This window comes from Cnephaeus nilssonii (genome assembly GCF_951640355.1).
Source record: "Cnephaeus nilssonii genome assembly, chromosome: 1".
Classification (NCBI taxonomy): domain Eukaryota; kingdom Metazoa; phylum Chordata; class Mammalia; order Chiroptera; family Vespertilionidae; genus Cnephaeus; species Cnephaeus nilssonii.
This window is the reverse complement of record NC_137072.1, coordinates 97,577,311-97,588,604: the sequence shown is the minus strand read 5'-3', so window position 1 is coordinate 97,588,604 and position 11,294 is coordinate 97,577,311. Positions and strand designations below refer to the sequence as shown.

General features: G+C 43.0%; 1 pseudogene across 1 annotated transcript; it reads right to left on the bottom strand.

Moving 5' to 3' along the window:
• Positions 1 to 8,450: 8,450 nt before the first annotated feature.
• LOC307095452 (jun dimerization protein 2-like) lies at positions 8,451 to 8,999 on the bottom strand (annotated as a pseudogene). Its single transcript has one exon. The product of its transcript is annotated as a jun dimerization protein 2-like (transcript).
• Positions 9,000 to 11,294: the final 2,295 nt, after the last annotated feature.

Below are 11,294 nucleotides of genomic sequence, written 5' to 3'. Positions count from 1 at the left end.
GACCACCAGGGGGCAGCTCCTGCGTTGAGCGTCTGGCCCCTGGTGGTTAGTGTGCATCATAGTGACCGGTCGTTTCGCCGTTTGGTCAATTTGCATATTACCCTTTTAATATATAGGATTATGGCCAGTGATACATTTTTCTACATGAATCACATTTTTATTAAGAACAAATTTGGTTATCATAGTGTAGAGTGAAATATTCATTACTCTTTGGCCTAAAAACATGATTATTCTATTTGTTGCTTATAACATTGTAGACAGTTTGAGAAATATCAAAGGAAATACAAAGAAATTTTTATATCAAATCATCATCTATTACAGTGGTTCTCAACCTTTCTAATGCCGTGACCCTTTAAAACAGTTCCTCATGTTGTGGTGACCCCCAACCATAAAATTATTTTCGTTGCTACTTCATAACTGTAATTTTGCTACTATTATGAATCGTAATGTAAATATCTGTGTTTTCCGATGGTCTCAGGCGACCCTGCTCACAGTTCTCTGCTGCTGTAGAGCCTAAGACCATCGGAAAACACAGATATTTACATTACGATTCATTAACAGTAGCAAAATTACAGTTATGAAGTAGCAACGAAAATAATTTTATGGTTGGGGGTCACCACAACATGAGAAACTGTATTAAAGGGTCACGGCATTAGAAAGGTTGAGAAACACTGCTCTAAGGTTTCTATTATGATCATGTATTATTTGGTGAGGTTATACAGGAGAAATAGAAAGAACTTTGGTAAATTTCAAGATAGGAAAACGTTCCCTTTGTTGTGCATGATATTGAGCAGTTACTTTAAAATATCCACAGAGTTTGACAGAGTATAAAGCATGATTAGATTTCCATCAGCAGCTCATGTGCTGAGAATAACTCAAGAGTCATAATTGACCTTCAGACTAGAACTTAATGCCTGAAGAAATGTTCATCACACAAAAAATCCTCTGAAGAAAAATTTCCTGGACCAATAGCCAAATAAAATTTTAGTTATCAAAATATTCTAGTCTGTTCTTATGCTAGAGGTGGACCTAAATCATACCTTGAAATAAAGCTGTAGCCTTTATTTTCCTATGTAATTTAATCTTTATTAACATTGTCAACCCTTTTAAATTACATTTTAAGTAGGTGTAAACACAGCTTTAACTTTTCATAACATTCTTTCTGTCTCTGTCTCTCCTTCTTTTTCCTCTCTCTCTCTCTATAGATAAATAAATAAATAAATAAATAAATAAATAAATAAATTCTAATAAAAGAGTAATATGCAAATTGACCATCATTCCAACACACAGGATGGCTGCCCCCATGTGAACACAAGATGGCCGCTACAACATGGCCAGCCGGGGAGGGCAGTTGTTAGGAACCAGGCTTGCAAGGAAGGGCAGTTGAGGGGGACCAGGCCTTCAGGGGAGGGCAGTTAGGGGTGACCAGGTTGGCAAGGGATGGCAGTTAGGGGCAATCAGGCTTGCAGGGGAGCAGTTAGGCATCAATCAGGCTGGCAAGGGAGTGGTTAGGGGTGATCATGCTGGCAGGCAGAAGCGGTTCAGGGCAATCAGGAAGGCAGGCAGGTGAGCAATTGGGAGCCAGCAGTCCTGTATTGTGAGAGGGATGTCCGACTGCCTATTTAGGCCCAATCCTACTGGGCAGTCAGACATCCCTCGAGGGGTCCCAGATTGGAGAGGGTGCAGGCTGGGCTGAGGGACACACACTCCCGTGCACAAATTTCTTGCATCGGGTCTCTAGTAAATAAATAAGGGATATGCCATGGAACAGGCTTTTAGTATGCATACTTATGGCTTCTATTTATTAGAAATTATTGTGTGTGGGGGCATTTACAATGATACGTTTGCAATTACAAATTAATTGTTAATTCACAATTAACCTACTTATTAATAACAAAAAAGGAGCAAAGGTAAGGCCAAATATAATAGGCATGTCATTTAGACACCTTCACCAGGAAGCTACAACTTTACACTTCCAAGAAATCTAAGAAAAGGAAGATAGACACAAGCCCAGTAAAGCAAAGGTACTTGTGTGTCACTCACACCTGGCAGCAGATCATTGGTCAGAATAGGCAAGGCACTGCAAGAAGGCGATATTTGGGATATTTAATCCCCTAAACAAAGGTGTTCCCTCTCTTGGGCTGTTGGTTGCTCTTATGCTCTAGGGTCTCCATATATTGCACTTGATTCCTGGTTTGCCGGGCTCTCTTGCTCTTGCTTCCTGGCATTTGGCCATCTGGCCCACAGCCATGAGGACCCCTCAAACAATGGACTAATGGACTACAACTAACCTAATGCAAGACTGGACCCAGCTGCAATCTGTAATGGAAACTCTGGACACTGGTTTTGCTTTTAGCTCTACTGAATCCCCAGCTACACTTCTTCTATACCTAGATTAAGGGAAATGGGACTTTGGAAATGCAGAGATGTAATTTAACCTGAAACAAAAATCGCTCAGTCTCCCTTGTGAGTCTCAGAAAATTCTTTTTCTTGAGCTATCATAAGGACTCCACCCCCAGCACTCAGTGGGGAAAGGGATACCACAACTTCCCCAGTAATAAGATTTTTTACTAGATGCTGCCAATTTAAACCTCTACCCCAAGCATGACAAACTCTAGGTCATGGGCTGCATGCCTCATTTATTTGGCCCGTGTTAGACTTTGAGTTTGACATGCTTGCTCTACCCCTTGCCAGTATAGGCAGTAGACATGAGCTTGAGGCAGCTAGAACAAAAGTAGAACCATGTGATGCTGTAGCTGACCTAACAGTGAGAGGTATATTGAGAATGGTTGACTTTCAATATCAAATGAGTTTATATGTCCAGAGGATGAAACTGAACAAAAGTATAGTTGATTGTATCTTGGTAACATATGTTAAGTTACCAGGATAATCTACGTATATAAAAAGCCAGCAACTGTAACAGCCATAACGACCATAATGACCAGTCATATGACACCTACTGTGGCCAATGAACCGGCCCGATCAGGGCGTGGGGCCGGCCAGCCAAACTCTCAGCTCCTCCCCCCTGCCAGCCTGCCCCTGATCGAACTCTTCCACCCCAATCAAGAGCGGGCCGGCTGGCCAAATGCCCCTTCTCTTCCCCCCTTTCCAGCCCTGCCCCTGATCAGCCCACCCCATCACAATAGGCTCGCAGCTGCTCCCTGCCGGCCAGCCTGCTCCTGATCGCACCCCGCACCCCAATAGGGGGCAGGGCTACTCAGCCAACATCCTGCAGTCCCTCCCCCAACCTGGCCCCACCCCAGATTGCCCCCCCACCCCAATCAGGGCTGGCTGGCCAACTACCCATGGCCCCTTCCCCAGGCTGCTGGCCCCTGATTGGCACCCCCCACCCCATTCAGGGGCAGGGCTGGCCGGCCCACCACCCACAGTCCCTCCTCATGGCAGGCCTCACCCCAAATCAGCCCCACAACCCCAATCAGGGGCTGGGTCCACCAGCCAATCGCCTGCGGCCCCTTCCCCCAGCCAGCCCAGCCCTGATCGGGATGGGCCGGCCAGCCAATCTCCTCCTCCTGACAGGCCCAGCCCCAATCCTCCCCGATTGGGGCTGGGCTGGCCGGACCCCACCCATGCACGAATTCCTGCACTGGGCCTCTCGTTGTTTTATAATAAGGAAGAATAAAACAATAAAAACAGTAAAATAGTCGATAAATGTACAGACTTGTAAGTTTGTAAGACGTAACTGCTTCTCATCTTTAGTCAGGAAAAATAAATAAAATTGAGGAGTCCTTTGAGCAATAAAGGTAGATTAGATTAATCTTGCAGCCAGAATTAAGTCATGGCAAGGCTGTCACATTCATTCTTAGAATTTCTGACATGATTTAGGTGTCTCACATCAAAGATTCAATCCACGTTTCACTCCCATTAAATTCTCTCTATGAGACATATTGGCTAAGAAAAAGTAGAGTAAAAATATGTTTCTACCAAGAAACATGATATATTTAAGGTACTAGTTATTAAGGAAGGAGAGCAGAGTTAAGAAAAAACACAGAGATTTGTCACAAATCTAAGAACCGCGCATAGAAAAGAAATGTGAATAAGGTTATCAAAACACTTTGCTGACTAAATCAAATTACTAGAAAGTATACCATGTTTTTAAAAGCTTGTACTATCAATGGATGTATGTCTTACACCAAAGAATATCTGTGATTGTTCAAGACCAGAATTACCAGAAATACCAAGACCAGAAGAACCAGAATGTGACTGTTCAAAACCCCCAACAGTCTAAAGGGAGGAAGTAGTCTGAGAGAAGCTGCTAGATGTCCAAGGAGGGTATATTTTCCCCTCTTCATTTCAGATGAGGCTTAGTAGAAAAACAGAGAGCAGAACATTACCCAAGAAGCACAGAGAATGGAACCAAGAAGCACAGAGAACAATGGACTGAACATCCCTCATAGTAACTGTCCAGGTAGATTTCAAAATGGACGTATAAACCTTTAAATTTTTGTTCTCTTTCTGAATGAGGGTGTTTGCTGATATAGCCAGTTCCCTAGATATACTGTGTAACTTGTCTATTCAGTTTATAAATGCCTGGATCAAGAAAAAACATGTAGTTGATAGTTGATAAATGCACACTTTGTGTTCTAAGCACACAATTTCAACTTGTTAAGGGAATGGGGTTCCCCACACCACCAAGCATTTCTCCAATAGCAGTTGAGTATCTAAAAACTAATTCTCAATTCTGACACTATCTATCTGAGGATAACATTCGATTCCACAGGTTAAGGGCTCAGTCGCACAAGAAAGCCACCCCCGCATACCCATACACTTCAGATGCCAATTACAAACCTCGATTGCTACATGTACTTCTGACAAACTGGCAATATAAATCACAGGTTCCTATGACCTCCTTCTTGGGTTCAATTCCTTTGCTAGAATGGTTAACAAAACTCAGAGAAACATTTTACTTTCTAGACCAAATTTTTATTACATCAGGATATTAATCAGGAATAGCCACGTGCAAAAAAAATGCATAGGGCAACTCAAGGTGTGTCACTCTCCCCAAATCTTCAAGCATACACCAACCCAGAAGCTCTCTGGACCCCATTCTTGTATGTTTCCATGGAGACTCATTGCATAGGCATGATTAATTAAATCACTGTCCATTAGCAACTGGTTCAACCTCCAGCCCTTCTCTCCTCCTCATAGGTCAGGGGTGCGATTGAAAGTTCTAACACTCTAATCATCTGGTTGGTTCTCTGGGCAACCAGCCCCCATCCTTAGATGCTTTGCAAAAGTCACATAGTTAACATAACAAAAGACTAATTTATGGCTCTTGTCACTTAGGAATTCCAAGGGTTTGGGGAGCTGTGAGCCAGCAACTGGTAAGAAGAGCAAATATATAGGAGAAATACACTGAATGGCCAGATTATTATGATCTCTGAACACATAATAATCTGGCCACTCACTATATATATATATATATATATTAGAGGCCTGGTGCATGAATTCATGCATGGGTGGGGTCCGGCCAGCCTGGCCAGGGGGAGAGGACATGGGCGGTTGGCCGGCCTGCCTGCTGGTGGAACTCCTGGTCGAGGGGACAATTTGCATATTAGCCTTTTATTATATAGGATATACACTGAGTGGCCAGATTATTATGCGTTCAGAGATCATAATAATCTGGCCACTCAGTGTATATTGTGGTGATCTGAATGACCAAATATTTGTTGATTATAAATCACAATATTGTAGGAATGATATAAACAATGAGATATCGATTTTTATTGATATGATATAAAAAACACACATAGATATTGAACGTCAAACTTGATGTCAGAAGCCAATGGCAATTTAGTAATCCCCTTGGAAGGGGAAAAGTCCTGTTGAAACGTGGGGTTCGGGATACAGACTTCTTCTCGTGGGTTCTTGTCCAATGAAGATGAAGAATAAATTCATGGACTAACCGATTTCTTTAATAAAAATGTAGAAGTTTATTGGAAGCATATACAAAGTCCATCTGGGCAGAGGTGTTCCCAAAGGGGACCCCTAGAGAGGGGACCCCAAATGGGAAAACCCTGCTTCTTCTTCTCTCTCTCTCTCTCAAAATAAAAATAAAAAATCCATCTCATGTCCCTTTGTCTCCAGTTTATATATGCTTCAGTTCTTTGTTTTAACCTGAACCTTTCTAATTGGACCTTTCGTTAATTTAGGAGTTCCGTGCTTCCCTCATTGGTTATTGTGTTACATAGTATCAGTTTCAAAGGCCAGAGCCCACATTGTGCCCCCCTCTTTTTTTCCCCTTATCTTGCAACATTCCTCTATTCTCTGTGAAAGTGTGTTTCCTTTTCCCCCCATACTCTGTGGCTTTTCCCTATCTTCTGGGAATGATGTCTTCCTCTCCCCTTATCCTCTGTGTATGTGTACCTTCTGATATGTGTACCTTCTGGTGGCTCCAAACTCTTCACCTATGCATTCCTCCTCCATGGGCCATCTTTGTTTCCAAAACTCCCCAAACCTGCTTACTTTGTCCCTAAAATTCCTTTCACTGTTAGTGTGTAAAATGAAAGGAGAACCAAATATTGGGTGACTAGAGGCGGTGTACAGAAATCATTAGTCTGTTCATATATCAATAGACTCCAATCTGGGAGTAGGTGGTGTTATGCTTCCAGGCCCATTTGTTGAGGGAAACAAAGAGACAAATTCTTCCCAATGTGTTGTGAGAAGGAAAATGTCAGGTGTAAACTCTAGAAGACATCATTTAACTGGTAGATCAAGACTTTTCAAATCTTCCTTTCCTTCTGACACAGTGCTAAGCATTCGGTATAGTTCTATCAATTTGCCTCTCTAAGTAAATAATTAAGTAGAGCATACTTCATGACAGTCTCTGATTACCCCATCCTGTGTGAGAACTTAGCTTTCTGGGTTTGAGTCATTGAGGTGTGTTGTTTTTTGGGGTTTGTTTGTTTTTTTTGGTGTTTTTTTTTAATGCACCTTCACGATTTCTACTTACAGGCTTCTAGGGCATTATTTCTCACTCTACACACAGAGAATCAGAGGTTAGAGAGGATGTGTGATTTGCCTGAGGATTCAGTCATCAGCTGCTACACACAAACCTGCTATTTGAATCCTTGTCAGCTTCTAAAATGTGCTCTTTTTTTTTGGGGGGGGGGGTCTTAACTTACTGCACTTTGAGACATATCTAATCATCTTAAATACCATAAATGCAACAATCTGGTACTGAGACAGAAAAAAGTTAGGTAGGGGCAGGACTATGGGAGGGGAAGTGAAACCAGGAACCCCTACTGGGCAGGGAAGGAAGGGTTAGGGCAGAGGCTAACCAACCAAGAACTAACAAGCATGTATACAAAAAAAAGGTGTGATATGCGATTGTGTGGCTGGCCTGGGCCTCCTTCTGTGGGGCAGTCACTGGCTGGCCCTGCACACCTGCCACAACATTGCTGGCCAGTGGCCTGGGCCTCCCTCTGTGGGGAGATCGATTGTGGGGCTCCCAGATCGATTGCCCCACAGAGGAAGGCCCCACCCACCCACCACAGCACTGCCAGCCGGGTGGCCTGGGCCTCCTTCTTTCTTTTCTTTTTTTTTTAAGTAAGATTAATGTTCACTGAGCAATACAAGATTGAGTACTATGAAGGGTTTACCAGGATGGCAATGCACCCCACCCCCACCCCCACCTCTTCCACCCCCAACACCCAGAGACTACAGTACTTAGAAGTTACACGCAATGGCCATAACTGCTGAATATCTGTTCGTAACAAACAAACCATAGCATATTTATACTGTATCACATCCCGTGATTATAGAAATCCATTTATATATTGCTTGTATAAAATCTTTTTTTTTTTGTAAAAAATATTTAAAAAAAAGAAAGTATAAAATACATATGCAGTTGAAAGCCCAGCCAGGACAGCCAGTCTGTGAACATCCAGTGAGTATGTGCTTTGGAAGGGCGCCTCAAGCCCACAGCAACTCCAGCAGGGCCGGCAAAGGGTGCACTCTGGATGCCACTCCAGGCAAGACCGAGCTGGACCACGGTGGGTGGGTACAGCAGGGCCTGGCACTGTGCCATTCTCCAGCCTTGCATCAGGATCAGGGGCAGGGGCAGGGGCAGGGCTGGGGGCAGGCAGATTGCAGTTTCACTGTGAGTTCCATCCTCAGCCTAATTTTGGTTGCAACTCATGGCTTTTCCTGGCTGCTTGGAGGTCTTTTGGGTGGGTGTCCTGGCAGAGAGACCAGAGAAGTGCCCACAAGCCTGGCCCCAGGGAGAAAAGGCCCCCCTCAGGACTACTTTGGTCTCAGTGCTTGGTCCTGGGTTTCATCAGCATGGGTCTCTTCCCCTGGTGTGACTGATCTGAGTTTCACAAAAAACCTCGCCGATGCTGGCTGTGCTGAGCCTCATTGAAGAGTTTTTCATGCAGCAAGGAAGAGCCCTCTGGGACCCTCCTCCTCCTCTTCCTCCTCCCAGCCCGTGGTCACTTCTTCTCCAGCTGCTCCAGCAGTGGATTGCCTTCTGAGTCAGGGGTCTTGAGGCTGTCGGTCCTGAGGATGCAGGTGGAGCTCTGCCCATTGAGCATCAGGATGAGCTGGTGCCGCTCCTGCTTTAGCTCCTAGATCTGGGATTTCAGCTCTGCGTTCATGAGCTCCAGCCACTCAGATTCCCGCTGCAGAAACTCTGTCTGCTCCTTCTTCTTGTTCCAGCATCGGGCTGCCGCCACTTTGGTCTTTCCCTGGAGCCCTTTCCTCAGCTCCTCTAACTCTTCTAGGTCACTTTTCACAGGTTGATGTCTTTTGTCCAGTTTCACCTCCAGGAAGTGCAAGGGGGCGATCCTGGCCCCAATGTTGCGGATGTCAGCGTATTTCAGCTCCTCTGTAGTCAGGGCTGAGCTGGGGAGTCCGGTCAGGGGATTGAGACCTGGCAGAGAGCCTGCAGTCGCGCCCTGCGGAGTATCCCTCCTGAAGGCTGTGGCGGAGGCCTGGGCCTCCTTCTTTGAGGCGATCCATCCCAGGGCTCCCTGATCCATCACTGCGCAGAGGGTGGCCTGGGCCTCCCTCTGCCTGGCATCATGGGGCATTGGTGGCCCCTACCAATCGCATCCCACCCGCCTTGTCTGGCCTGGTGCCAGTGCGTGTCATAGTGTGGTCATCCGGAAGGTTGTCTGGAAGGTCATCTGGATGGTCACTCTGCTGTTTGGTGCTTTCATTATTATAGAGTTTTTATCTTTTAATTGTCAGATTTATAAGATATATACATATATAGATATATCTTTATTTATCTTTCATTAAATAATTTCTATTACTTTGAAAAGTCACATCCTTTACTGAATAGTTATCACCATACATTATAATAGCAAAAACATTAAATAAAATGCACTTAATAATGAAAGAGATTATTCTAAAATCATATTTTCGGGGCTAATTTTTAAAAACATTATAAAAGAACATATTCAAGGAACATATGTTGAAATGCTCAAATGATCACTTGCACTAACAGAGAATGAAGCATTCTTCGAAAGACTGATAATAAATTCAGACTTTGTATATCTCAGAAATCTGCACTGGATATTCTTTGAGGTCTTGCAGTTAGAGAATGTATTTAAAGGCAGTCAAATGCATGCTAGATCTCAAGGAATATAAATATGAAAATGTGCTGAGAGAATGTAAATTATATGAAGAATTTGAAGTCATTGCAATTTTACTTTTTTAGCAAATGATCGCTGACTGTACTGTTGCATTCACACCTCTCTTAAAGGGACATGTTATTAGCTATAATGGGCACAGTGCGAGCTTTAAAAAATCATTAATTGTGGAACATCTTCTTTTCACCATCTATAAATCTTTTTATTAAACCATGCCTCAAATAAATCAAGAACCTAATTATTAGCAGCTGTGGTGCAACTGTGATGCTACTCATATTAAAGGAACAAAGAGAGCAAGGACTCCTCAAGGATCCAGAAATATAACTTTTTATCAGTTTTGGGACTGAACAAGAGAGGAGCAATCAGCTCACGATTGCATCTAGTAAAACTCACCTTGCAGCTTGCATTGTGTGAATTTATAAAATTCTTAGACCACACTTGGTAATTTAGAAAATTTCCTTTACTGTAAAGATAGGGAAGATAAAGACAAGAGAAGCTAAGTGAATTTCACATTATCACACAGTTAGTTAATCATGGCGGAGTCCAAAATAAAAAGAGCACTTTCTGAGTCCAAGATCACGGGTCTTTGGGATTTGTTTTTTGTGATGGCACTTAAACTATGGATCCTCCAACCCAATATCCATTAATTCAATATTTGTTTATTCAGTATACAATATTTAAATATCACTGTGTCTCTTAGTTCTCATTTGTCCTTTTCAATTTACTGCAGAAATTATAGCAAATATATGTTCAGGGAACACATGTTTTGTCACATATATAGACGTTTTTTGACTTATGGTGGAGTTACATCCTGATAAATAGTTTACAAAAAGTTGCAGACATTATAAGTCCAAAATGAATTTAATATTCCTACCCTACTGAACATCATAGCTTAGCCTAGCCAACCTAAAACATTCTCAAAACACTTACATTAGCCTACAGTTGGGCAATTTTCTTGAGTTTCATCAGAAGCAGGAGACATAGAGGGAAATTTTGTAAGATGGGTGGGATGTAAGAACACAAAACACAATATCCAAAAAATGCTGCCAACATATTACTTCGTGGAGTTGTTTACCCACATGGTCAAGTTCCTGAGTGGGACCCATGGCTCGCTGCCCTGCCCAGCATTACGAGAGTAGTATCAATTTTGCTAGCACAGACAAAAAGATCAAAATTCAAAATTTGAAGTATTGTTTCTACTTAGCACATATCCCTTTTGCACCATTATAAATTGGGAACTAGCTGTACATATATATGTACACATACATTAAACATAAATAGATATATTGATAGAAAAATAAATGACAGATAATATTAGCATTATCATGCTTGGTAATATTGCCTATCATATATTTTTATATTTTATGTGTTGTTATTATGTATGCCACCAGCAATCCTATATAATAAAAGGGTAATATGCAAATTGACCGAACCACAGAACGACCGGTAGCTATGATGCACACTGACCACCATGGGGCAGACACTCAATGCAGGAGCTGTCCCTTGGTGGTCAGTGCGCTCCCACAGGGGGAGCATTGCTCAGCCAGAAGCCGGGAGAGTGCAACCATGGTGGCAGGAGCCTCTCCCAACTCCAAGGCAGCGCTAAGGAGCAGTGAGTTGAATGGTAAGGAGCAGTGAGTCGAACGGTAAGGAGCAGTGAGCAGGTAGGTGGTAAGGAGT